The 13,022-nt window shown below is 44.0% G+C and overlaps 1 protein-coding gene across 1 annotated transcript in view; it reads left to right on the top strand.

Annotated features, from left to right (window-relative positions):
• Window positions 1-10,225: 10,225 nt before the first annotated feature.
• ctbp1 (C-terminal binding protein 1) overlaps window positions 10,226-13,022 on the top strand; it is a 394,244-nt gene continuing 391,447 nt past the window's right edge. The window contains exon 1 of the mRNA XM_038793325.1: window positions 10,226-10,361. The gene's annotated coding sequence lies outside the window, so the exon portion shown is untranslated. The remainder of the gene's footprint in view (window positions 10,362-13,022) is intronic.

Genomic DNA, 13,022 nt, shown 5'->3' with positions numbered 1-13,022 from the left:
CTTTTCCTGCTCCTCCCTACACACATGGATACACTTTTCTTTTGCATATAAAATCCATAGATTGCCTTTCAGAACTTCCTTGGATAGGTTGGGAACATGTTTCCACTTCTCTAGCTCCCACTGATCCTTCCTTTTCCACTTGTACAAAAGCTATTGGCTTGCCTTGCACCAAAGTCTCAGATCACACAGTACTGATACAAACTGAAATCTTCTGAGTCCCTGCTTCTGCAATAGATTTTCCATTTACCCTCCAACAATTTGACCTTGAATGTCCAATATTATTACAATGGTAACACATTATCTTCTTTCCTTCAGGTTTATATGGTTTAGCACACTGAGCTAAATCGCTGGCTTTTAAAGCAGACCAAGCAGGCCAGCAGCACGGTTCGATTCCCGTACCAGCCTCCCCGGACAGGCGCCGGAATGTGGCGACTAGGGGCTTTTCACAGTAACTTCATTGAAGCCTACTCGTGACAATAAGCGATTTTCATTTTTAATTTCATATTCCAACTTTAAATGACTGCTATCCTTCGGCTTGATCCTTGTTACTAACACTTTTACCCTCACTATGTTTCCTGTATCTCCAATTTCCTTGTGAATTTCCAGATGACTCTTTCCTTACATTGAACTGTTTTTGTGAAATATCATATCTGTAAGTGGAAACAACAGCTTGCTGGATTTTGTTAAAAAAATTTCATCTAAATATGTCTTAATGTTTACTGGAATGCTATTTCTAAATTCTTCCATAATCAGAGCCCCTCTTACATTTTCAAAAGTCTGTTTAACTTTAATTCCTTGAAGCATTGATCTCCGGAGATTTCTTATTTTCTTGCAGCTCCACAAAGGTTTGATTAGGACTCTTTCTTATAGTTCTAAGCTTCAACTAATAAGCTTCAGGGGCAAGCTCGTAAACAGTTCATTTCTTTACTACCTCATAGTCTACAGAGTGCTCCTCTGATAAACATGCATACACATTCATAACTATACCTGACAAAACACTTTAACATTATAGTCAAAGAATCTCTTAGCCAACTTAATTTTATAGCAATCTTTTCAAATGAAGTGAAATACCTTTCAACCCTGTCCTCCGCAAATTTAGGCATTAGCCTAAGGTTCTTAGTTAAATCAAATTCCTCAAAGGAATCAAAGTCACCATCTGAACGACTATTTCTCCCTTCTTCCTTCATGATAAGTTTCACTTTTTACAGTTCATACTATTTAGCTTCTTTCTCTCTCTGAAACTCTATTTGTTTCTCTATCCTTTTCCTCATATCTGACTTCTCTCTCTAACGTTCAAGATCAAACTTTTACATTTCGATTTCTTGCAATGTCTTCTTCTCTTTTTCCTGTTTCTCTGTTTCCCGTGCAAGCTTCTTTATTTCAATCTCTTTTAATCTATCATTTTCTTTCTCTTTCTCTCCAATTCAGTTTTTCCCATTTTTTAATCTTTCTTCCAATTCAAGTCTTTGACTTTCTCTGCCTCTTTCATATTAAGCTGTTTCATTTGTAACTGAAGTACTGCTACCTCCATCTGCGACATGTTAACTTTAGGTGTGTCTTCCAGCTTTAAATGCTGAGGAAGTACTTTAACCATACCTCCCTTACAAAATCCCCACCTACATTACATCTGCTAATTCTCACAGCTTAGCCGAACTTGGAGCTTTTAAATACTCCTTTCACTCCCAGAAAAGTCTGAGTAATTGCCAACACCATTTTGCAGTCCAACCTCTCTAAAGTCACTCACCCCAAAACTCCTGAGTGCAGTGTTCTCCTCATACTGGTAGTCTTTGGATTCATAAACTCCAAGCAAATGAAGGCACAAGAGCCCCCAAATTTGTTATGATCCGCCAGTCGCCAGGTGTTAATTGCCGAGCAAACCAAATCCCAAAAGCCTGTCCAATCTTTCCCAAGTAAACCATCTTGGAGTTGCTTCCAATGCATTTATATCCTGCCTTAAATAAGGAGACCAATACTGTATACAACAGTATGCCAGATAGAACATAGAACAGTACAGCACAGAACAGGCCCTTCGGCCCTCGATGTTGTGCCGAGCAATGATCACCCTACTCAAACCCACGTATCCACCCTATACCCGTAACCCAACAACCCCCCCCCCCCCCTAACCTTACTTTTTAGGACACTACGGGCAATTTAGCATGGACAGTCCACCTAACCTGCACATCTTTGGACTGTGGGAGGAAACCGGAGCACCCGGAGGAAACCCACGCACACACGGGGAGGACGTGCAGACTCCGCACAGACAGTGACCCAGCCGGGAATCGAACCTGGGACCCTGGAGCTGTGAAGCATTTATGCTAACCACCATGCTACCGTGCTGCCCTGTGTGGCTGAAACACATGCAAAGAAAGCACCACAATAAGCAATTTAATTAACTTCAGACAACGTGAAACATTTGTTATAAAACACATTCATCTCACACAATTACAATATTAAATATATTTTAATGTAAATCCATGGTCAGGTTTGCTGAATGTTATCAGCCAGCACATGTTAATTGCTACATAAACCAAATCCCAAAAAGAAACTTGGCCCATGTGTCACAACCTTTTTTTTGTATTCTGACAACAAGAAGATAAGTTTATAAAATCAAATTACAGTGGATGCTGGAAGGCGAAACAGAAAGAGAAAATGCTGGACAATCTCAGCAGGTCTGACCGTATCTGTGGAGAAAAAAGGGAGCTAACGTTTCGAGTCTGGATGACTCTTTGTCAAAGTGCTTTGACAAGAGCTTTGAGAAAGAGTCATCCAGGCTTGAAACATTGACTCCCTTCTTTTTTCAAAAAAGGTGTTGTCAGACCTGCTGAGGTTGTCCAATATTTTCTGTTGTTGAAGAAGATACGTTTACTGAATCAGGAACCACAAATTCCAGTCACACTTCTGGGATTTTAAACATTAAATTGAAACATTTAATAACAAAACAGAAAACGTACACACAAGATTACATTATACATTAAAAATTTGTCTCACCAAACATTCCCCCAAAGTACTTGAGCTATGACAAAGGGTCATCTGGACTTGAAACATTAGCTCCTTTCTTCCCCTACAGATGCTGACAGACCTGCTGAGATTTTCCAGCATTTTCTCTTTGCCCCCAAAAATACTTCCTACTTGGTCAGACTCACAAGTAAACATCCCTTAGGCAACAACCCCGCCTAAATGTTTAACTATGCAAAGTTCTAGTAATGTTACCACAAAGAAAGCCCACTGTTGATGGAGAAAAAAAAAATTACAGGACTTCTTAGTCACTCCCACTCTGCTGTGCAAATTCAAGAAACTTCCAAACAAAACCCTGCTTTCTGAAAAACAGACAATTTTTGGCCTGGCTGGAATGGCTGCTTCAACACTTTTTCCAGTACGGAGTGGCACCCCAGTCGGTCTCACATGGTCACTCAGACACAGCTGTCAACATCTCCCATTAAATATTCTTTTTGACTCTTTCATCTTCGCACCTCTTTGAAACTTAATTTTCCCAGGATTTAAAAATCTTTCATGTTCTCTCTATTCCCTCCAATTTGAGGTGCAATAAAATATAATTACATTGCCTTATTTATTTATGATATTCATAGACTTTACAGTGCAGAAGGAGGCCATTCGGCCCATCGAATTGGGCCAGTTAGGTGGACTGGCCGTGATAAATTGCCCTTAGTGTCCAAAATTGCCCTTAGTGTTGGGTGGGGTTACTGGGTTATGGGGATAGGGTGGAGGTGTTGACATTGGGTAGGGTGCTCTTTCCAAGAGCCGGTGCAGACTCGATGGGCCAAATGGCCTCCTTCTGCACTGTAAATTCGATCATCTATAAATCATCATTGGCTGCCCCTCGATTTGGGGAGCATGTCGACATGGACGTGAGTTTCTGCCATAGATCTTCGTGTGGCTGAACTGGCTTATTCTCGACCACAAACCTTTGGGCACATCCCACTACTTTATGGGATCCAGAATGCAGGATTCCTCTTCTTTCATTGTCTGCTGCCTCTCTGACTTATTCAGGTGTTTGGATTCAAAGCATGATGCTTAATGGACAAGTTTTCACCATTTTGAATGATTATTTGCAAGTTCCTCCCAGTCATTAATATAAATGCTGCTGTGTCTTTGAAGCTTTTTCTTTGTTCTCCCCTGGAACGTTAGCCCTGTGCGTGTTGGGAAAAAAGAACATGATGTGGGAGACAGTTTTCAGCCTGGACACAGTGACTAGTCCATTGAAGCTGATTTTGCTGGGATTTTGCCTGAATGCTTGTGGGCTTGGCTTCAAGAAAGACACTCACGTTTACTGGCAAATCTTCCATTGATAAATCATAGAATTTTTTTCATAGAATTTACAGTGCAGAAGGAGGCCATTCGGCCCATCGAGTCTGCACCGGCTCTTGGCATCCTACCCAAGCCCACACCTCCATCCTATCCCCATAACCCAGTAACCCCACCCGACACTAAGGGCAATTTTGGACACTAAGGGCAATTTAGCATGGCCAATACACCTAACCTGCACATCTTTGGACTGTGGAAGGAAACTGGGGCACCCGGAGGAAACCCACGCACACACGGGGAGAACATGCAGACTCCACACAGACAGTGACCCAAGCTAGGAATCGAACCTGGGACCCTGGAGCTGTGAAGCAATTTTGCTAACCACTATGCTACCATGCTGTCCTGTGGAGTCTTGAAATTTTATGTGATGTGATTGCAGTTCTTCTTTCTGAATGGTGACTCGAGATTGTGCATGATAATTCCAACATTCAAGGTTGCAAAATGTTAATTTTCTTTCCTAGGGCAACACGGTGGCCTTGTGGTTAGCACAACCGCCTCACGGCGCTGAGGTCCCAGGTTCGATCCCGGCTCTGGGTCACTGTCTGTGTGGAGTTTGCACATTCTCCCCGTGTCTGCGTGGGTTTCGCCCCCACAACCCAAAAATGTGCAGAGTAGGTGGATTGGCTACGCTAAATTGCCCCTTAATAGAAAAAATAATTGGGTAATCTAAAATTTAAAAAAAAAAAAAAAAAAAATTTTCTTTCCTTGAACACAAAGATGGTCAAAGATATTTTTGGATTATCTTTTCTCACCCCGTCCTATTTGGGGTGAGCAGAGGGTATCCAAAGCAGGACTGTTCAATCAAAGATGCAGCTTCCCAAAAGAAACATCTGTCCCAAAACGATTGTCCAACATTGTACATCTGTCTCTGTGTGCAGATTCTTGGATAGGGACTCCAAGGTTCACAGCCCAATCCCCATCACTAATTTTCCACCACCACAGGACTTGGAAAATGGAGTCTGGTAGAAGTCTGCACATTACTTTTTTTTAATGTGGGGAGCTTGGGGGCACAATCAACGTCCACACAATCTTGATCGGTTGGTGGTCAGATTTTCGTCATGTGTTAAACCATGATGTCCAGGACCACCTTGATGCTACGGCATCTTCTGCCTTTATAGCCTATGAGATGCACCGTCTCCCATCTGCTGTTCTGCCGTTTAGGATTTTTTGTTTCAGAAGTAAAATGTAAATGTCGCCACAGCCCCAGCGGACCATTTGAGAGCTTACTGGTGGTTTAGCCTGAGGGCCATCACTCCCCAGGCGAGGGCTGAAGTTGAGAAGGCGTAGTCTTCATGAATAACCTTAGCTGCATCACGAACCAGCCAACCAACAAACTGAGCTAACCGACCCCCTTCACAAGTGCACTATAAAAAAAAGTATGACAGCAACGCACATAAGGGGATATTAGGTCAGATGGCCAAAAGCTTGGCCAAAGAGATTGATTTTAAGGTGGGTCTTAAAGGAGGAAAGCAAGATAGAAAGGCAGAGAGATATTTATAGAGAATTACAGAGAAAGGTCCTGAACAATTGAAAGCAAGGTCACCAATGATGGAGCAATTATGATTGTGAATGCACAAAGGGCCAGAATTGAAGGAGAACAGATTTCACAGAATCAGAGTCTGTACAGGCTCTCCAAATGAACATCATGGCTTAGGGCTATCCCCCTGCCTTTTCCCCATACCCCTGTGCATTGTTCCTGTTCAAGTAATCATCTAATGCCTTCTTGAATGTTTGATTGAACCTGCCTCGATCACACTTCCAGGGAGTGCATTCCAAAACCACATGTTATGCGAAAACATTTTTTTCTTACATCACATGTACTTCATTTTAAAAACACTTTAAATCTCGTACTTGATCCTTTTAGAGTGGGAACAGTTTCTCCCTATCGACTCTGTCCGGCCTCCTCATGATTTTGAATATCTCTATCAAACCTCCCAACAGTCCCAGCTTCTCTAATCAATCCTCTTAACAAAAGTTTTCCATCCCTGGAACCATTCTTGTAAACCCCTTCTGCATTCTTCCCAATGCGTTCACATCCTTCCTATAGTGTGTCACCCAGAACTGTAATAATACCCCAGCTGGGGTCTACCTAGTGTCTTATATAAGTTCAGCATAACCTCCTTGCTCTTGCACTCTATGCCTCTATTAATAAAGAAGCTTGGGATGGGGTGTTGCTGGCTAGGCCACCATTTATGGCCATCGCTAATTGCCCTTGAGAAGGTGGTAGTGAGTCACTGAGCTTTAGGTGTACCCACAGTGCTATTTTCACCAAACAACAGTAAAAGAACAGCGATTTATTTCTAAGTCAGGACTGTGGGTGACTTGGAGAGGATCTTCCGGGTGATGGTGTTCTCATGTGTCTACTGCCCTTGTCCTTCTAGATGACAGTGGTTGTGGGTTTGGACAGTGCTGCCTGAGGAGCCTAGTGAGTTCCTGCAATGCATCTTGTAGATGGTACATACTGTTGCCACTATTCGCCAGTGGTGAAGGGAGTAAATGTTTGTGAAAGGGGTGTCAATCAAACAGGCTGCTTTGTCCGGGATGATGTTGAGCTTCTTGAGTGTTGTTGGAGCTGCTTGTTCCTGTTCAAGTAATCATCTAATGCCTTCTTGAACGCTTCGATTGAACCTGCCTCGACCACACTTCCAGGTAGTGCATTCCAGAACCACATGTTGTGTGAAAACATTTTTTCTTACATCACATGTACTTCTTTTGCAAATCACTTTAAATCTCGATCTTGATCCTTTTGGAGAGGGAACAGTTTCTCCCTATCGACTCTGTCCAGCCCCCTCATGATTTTGAATATCTCTATCAAACCTCCCAACAGGTAAATGGAGAGTATTCCATCACACTTCTGACTTGTGCCTTGTAGATGATGGACAGGCTTTGGGGAGTCAGGAGAAGAGTTACACAGCAGGATTCCTAGCCTCTGATTTTCTTTTGTCGCCACAATATTTATATCACTAGTCCAATCACTGGGGGCTGGTTTAGCTCACTGGGCTAAATCGCTGGCTTTTAAAGCAGACCAAGCAGGCCAGCAGCATGGTTCGATTCCCGTACCAGCTTCCCTGGACAGGCGCCGGAATGTGGCAACTAGGGGCTTTTCACAGTAACTTTATTGAAGCCTACTCGTGACAATAAGTGATTTTCATTTTCAGTTCAGTTTCTTGTCAATGGTGACTCCCAGGATACTGATAGTAAACAATTCTGCGATGGTAATGTCATTGGATGTCAAGGGAAATGGTTAGATTCTCTCTGGTTGGAAGATTGGATGAGATTACAAATATCGGGAGGGGTATGGCTATCTGAAATGGTTTTAAGTAAAGGATGGGAATTTTGAAATTAAGACATTGGTTGGCCGGGTGCCAATGAAGTTCAGCGAGCATGGTAGCACAATGCTTCACAGCTCCAGGGTCCCAGGTTCCATTCCTGGCTTGGGTTACTGTCTATGCGGAATCTGCATGTTCTCCGTGTCTGCGTGGGTTTCCTGTAGATGCTCAGGCTTCCTGCCACAAGTCCTGAAAGACGTGCTTTTATGTAATATGGACATTCTGAATTCTCCCTCTATGTACCCGAACAGGTGTTGGAATGTGGCAACTAGGGGCTTTTCACAGTAACTTCATTGCAGTGTTAATGTAAGCCTACTTGTGACAATAAAGATTATTAAGATAATGGGATTTGCTACAAGTTAAGATACAGGCAGCAGAGCTTTGGATGCCCTCATGTATATGAAGGGCAGAATTTTGGAGATCAAACAGCAGCACATTGTAACAGAGAAGTCCAGAGGTAAGAAAGGGATAGATGAGGATTTCAGCAACAGGTGAGCTGACAGGGTGAAGTTGAGCTATGTTGTGGAGTTGGAAAAAGGGAGTCTTAGTGATGGCACAAATATGAGGTCAGAAGCACATCTCCGGATCAAATGTAAGATTAAGACTGTAAACAAACATAGAACAGTACAGCACAGAACAGGCCCTTCGGCCCTCAATGTTGTGCCGAGCCATGACTCAAACCCACGTATCCACCCTATACCCGTAACCCAACAACCCCCCCCCCCCCTTAACCTTACTTTTATTAGGACACTACGGGCAATTTAGCATGGCCAATCCACCTAACCCGCACATCTTTGGACTGTGGGAGGAAACCGGAGCACCCGGAGGAAACCCACGCACACAGGGGGAGGACGTGCAGACTCCACACAGACAGTGACCCAGCCGGGAATCGAACGTGGGACCCTGGAGCTGTGAAGCATTTATGCTAACCACCATGCTACCCTGCTACCCGTCTTAATCTCTGCCTGTTGCCAGGGAGAGAGTTGAGTCGTATTAAGAGATTGAGAGATTGGCACGGTAGCACAGTTGTTAGCAATGTTGCTTCATAGCACCAGGGACCTGGGTACGATTCCCGCTTGGGTCATTGTCTGTGCAGAGTCTGCACGTTCTCCCCGCGTCTGTGTGGGTTTCCTCCGGGTGCTTCAGTTTCCTCCCACAAGTCCTGAAAGACGCGCTGTTAGGTGAATTGGACATTCTGAATTCTCCCTCTGTGTACCCGAACAGGCGCCGGAGTGTGGCGAATCGGGGCTTTTCGCAGTAATTTCATTGGAGTAAGCCTACTTGTGACAATAATAAAGATTATTATTAATCAGGGAACCAAGTTTGGAATGGGGACCAAAAACACTGGCTTACGTGTCCCCGTTATTTAATTGCAGGAGAAGTGCAGTAATTCAAGTAGTAGATGGCAAAGTTGTTGCTTATTGACCAAATGTAGAAATGGTTAAAACACTCACTCTGTTGGTTTTCTCATTATGTAGTATTTAGCTCCTTTCAAAGCGCTAATGGAGGCTTCTTTAGGATTTAAATGTGCTTTTGGAGGTGGCACAATATATTATACAAGTCTGTCCTTTCTCACTTAATTTCAGTGCAACTTAAATTACATTACTTCCTTTTTTTGCAGATTTGGGCACAATGGGGTAACCTTTGCCTGTTATCAGGTTTGTTAGAGGGGTGAAGGTCAAATATTAACCCCAGTGAAAAAAGCAACAGCAGCTTTCCAAATTCAAGGGTAACGCTGATCATTGCACAGGTTTTAAACCATCATTTCGCATCTGTCTATTCCCAGTGGGGATTGTTTAGCTGAAAGGTGCATTTTTGGTGGAAGGGAATAAGTGAGGGCCTTTTCCTTCTCTTTCTCACACTCTTCCCTCAGAGATAAATCCCAATCCCAGATCACTGTTTTGCGATTGTAACAGTGATTGTGCAGTCGCAACAATCTCGTCCACTTGACAACGTTTGCGGGAAGTTTCGCCAATATCGAGGCTCCCTTGAAAATACGAGTAGGAGATGCTCTTGATTATTGAATGCAACTTCTGGAAATCCATTGCGTGCAGTGCTCCGGAATCTTCCTGATGTTTAGCAAAAAAGGAAAATGCTCAGATCCACCCGTTTCGATTTTGTCTGAATGAAATGAATGTCGGACACTGATTGATTTGACATTGGCAGCAAGCTACCTTGAGCAAATCTGACCATGGACTTGTGTTCAAATATGTTTAATGTTGTCATTACAATGGGGACATGAACGTGTTTCTGGAATAATCGTTTCACGTTGGCTGAAATGAGCCTAAATTGCCAGTTGCGGTGTTTTTTTAATAGATACACACTCATGCCCCTGGTTTGGACTGGGGGTGTAACTCTGGGTTTGGACTGAGTGTAAAACAAAGGTGTTGTTTCTCCGCTGTCTGAGGGAGGGCGGGAAGGATGTTGCATTGTTGATGAGTAAGTAAATCACACGACCTTGTTCGACTGGAGCTGAATACCTCGTCTGTCCGTCGTGTGTTGGTGAAGGCATTGTGGAAGCAGAATTGACAGTGAAAAGGACGAAGGGGTGCGGTAGGCGGGCGGAGGGGCATTTATTCGGGCGGAGGTTGTTCAGAAATCGGTTCGTGCAGAAAAAAACACCCTGAACTTGCCCATTCGTCGCCAGTCGCAGCCGTTAACTAACAGTCAACTCTCGGTTCCGACTCAAAAAAAACCCCCAGTCTGAAGGTTTGTCCGTGATGTTGGGGATGCTGCTGAATTCTGACGTGCGGTTTCACTGTCGATTACACGCTGGAAATTGCATTCAATCGCGCGAGGGGCTCTGTACATTTCCTTGTTTAATATGTGGTTGGCGAGTCCTTTCTCTCCCCCCTCTACCCACCCTGTTAGTTTGTGTTGGGATCTGAATGTTAAACTGCTTCCTCGGTAACAATAGAGGATGTGCGCTGGGAAGCGAGGGCATTCAAAGCTCAGGCCACTTTGGCCATGTTGTTGTTTATTCAGATAGAATAAAGGTTGAGGGAGGGGAGTGACCTGTCTACAACACATCCCCCCCCCCCCTCTCCTTCTCTGCCCCCCCCCTGTAGATGTTGTTTCGCTTGGGGGGGGGGGTGGGGGTGGTATTCGGGGATTGGCGCATGACTTTTCTCAAATAACGCCAGATAGTTTTATTCCATCCTGGCAAATGCTCGCATTGTGAAACTTGTTGATTTTTTTTATTCCGTGGGGTTGTGTTTAACCGCGAGCGCATCGTCGCCGGCAGTACGTGAAGTGTTTGGGACTCATTTCCAGAGCAGTCCATCTTGCGGGAGCAGTTTCATGGAAAGCTGATGATCGAGTCTGTGAAATATCATAGCATGAGAGTTCTTGCAGGGGGGCAGTGGCAGGCAACGAGAGGGCATCTGGAATCTATAGGTTAGTCCAATACAACATCTATTATCGCTTTTTGCTCGACTCCAGTGTGATTAATTGTAAGTGCTCGTCGAACTACAGCCCTACTTATTTCCCTTTTGTTTCGATGCAATTGGCCCCAATGGCATTTTGGTCGCGTTTTTCTTACAGATTTGCTTTAGTCCGAGAAGTGCACTGATTAAATAGCAACCCCCCCCCCCCCCCCCCCCAATAAATAAAACCAAGTGGGGAATAGCGAAGTTGCCAAAATTCTAATCAAGAAGTTTTGGTATATTTGATAGCTGCCTATGACCATGTGTGACTGGTCGCTTTGAGTGCCCAGGACTTAACTGCTCACTTGCTTGCTTTCCCCGGGCTAGGAGATGCAAATTACTGTCCAAAATGTCACTTGCACATCATTCCAATGTAAGTGGGGTTTCATTGCAAAGCCAGCAGATACGACTGCTTACTCGGTCCCGAAACCTGTCAAATGAAGATTAGACCCCATTTCATTAATTTGATCAACCTGGTTTAGCAACGGGATGTGTTCCTAATTCACCAGTTTTGTTTTTTTATGGTTGTACTGTATGTTCCATGTCGCTCAGCCCTAAGATGCTAAGCTGGGTTTCGTATTGAGTAGAATTATTAAAGTGTTGCGTTTTATTTTCTAAGCAAGGAGAACGTGAGTTCGAAATCATATTGAAGTGGTGCGAATTAATGTAGGGTCTCACTGCGTGTATTTTTGTTCCTTTCTTTGCTGTTGGCTTTTTACACAGTCTGACAGTTTTAATATTTTGCTATACAAAGACTAGGAGATGAATGAAGGGTCATATCCAGTGTTCCCAACATAGTATAATTATAATAATCTTTATTGTGACAAGTAGGCTTACATTAACACTGCAATGAAGTTACTGTGAAAAGCCTCCAGTCGCCACATTCCAGAGCCTGTTGGGGTACACAGAGGGAGAATTCAGAATGTCCAAATTACCTAATGGCACGTCTTTTGGGACTAGTGGGAGGAAACTGGAGCATCCGGAGGAAACCCACGCAGACACGGGGAGAAGGTGCAGACTCCGTACAGACAGTGACCCAAGCCGGGAATCGAACCTGGGACTCTGGAGCTGTGAAGCCACAGTGCTACCCACTGTGCTATCGAGCTAGTAATTATAATGTTCGTTGACCCTTAGGCAACAATACACTGGTAGCTGTAACTTCCATGAGTGAACGACTGAAGATTGAAGTCAATGTGTTTGGCTTCTTCCACAAACCTGTACCCATGCCTCCTGGGACAATGTCTTGAATTCAATTCGACTGTTTCCTTTTTTGACCGGAATGAGCTTCCAAGCTCACATCATAGAACAAAGAACAATACACCACAGGAACAGGCCCTTCGGCTCTCCAAACCTGCGTCAATCACATGCCCTATCTAAATCAACCGCCTGTATCCTTCTGTATCCCATCTGTTCATGTGCCTATCCAGATAAGTCTTAAAGGTCACTGACGTATCTGCCATCTCACTTGGCAGTGCATTCCAGACCACCACCACCCTCTGTGTAAAAAACTTCCCCCGCACATTTCCACTGAACCTTTCCCGTCTCGCCTTGAACTTGTGCCCCCTTGAAATTGTCATTTACGCCCTGGGAAAAAGCCTCCAACTGTTCACCCTATCTATACCCCAAATAATTGTATAAACTTTGATCAGGTCGCCCCTCAGCCTCCGTCTCTCTCTGGGGAGAACAATCCCAGTTTTCAAACTCTCCACATAGCTAATACCCTCCATACCAGACAACATCCTGGTAAACCTTTTCTGTACTCTCTCCAAAGCCTCCACGTCCTTCAGGTGCGGTGACCTGAATTGGACACAGTATTCCAAATGTGACCTAACCAATGTTCTATATAGTTGTAACATAATTTTTGAGCTTTTATATTTGATACCCTGTCCTATGAAGGCAAGCATGCCATATGCTTTCTTTACCACCATTTCCACCTGCGCTGCCA

Source organism: Scyliorhinus canicula, chromosome 3, assembly GCF_902713615.1.
Source record: "Scyliorhinus canicula chromosome 3, sScyCan1.1, whole genome shotgun sequence".
Lineage (NCBI taxonomy): Eukaryota > Metazoa > Chordata > Chondrichthyes > Carcharhiniformes > Scyliorhinidae > Scyliorhinus > Scyliorhinus canicula.
The sequence above is the reverse complement of the archived record's forward strand: the minus strand, read 5'-3'. Positions and strand labels throughout refer to the sequence as shown.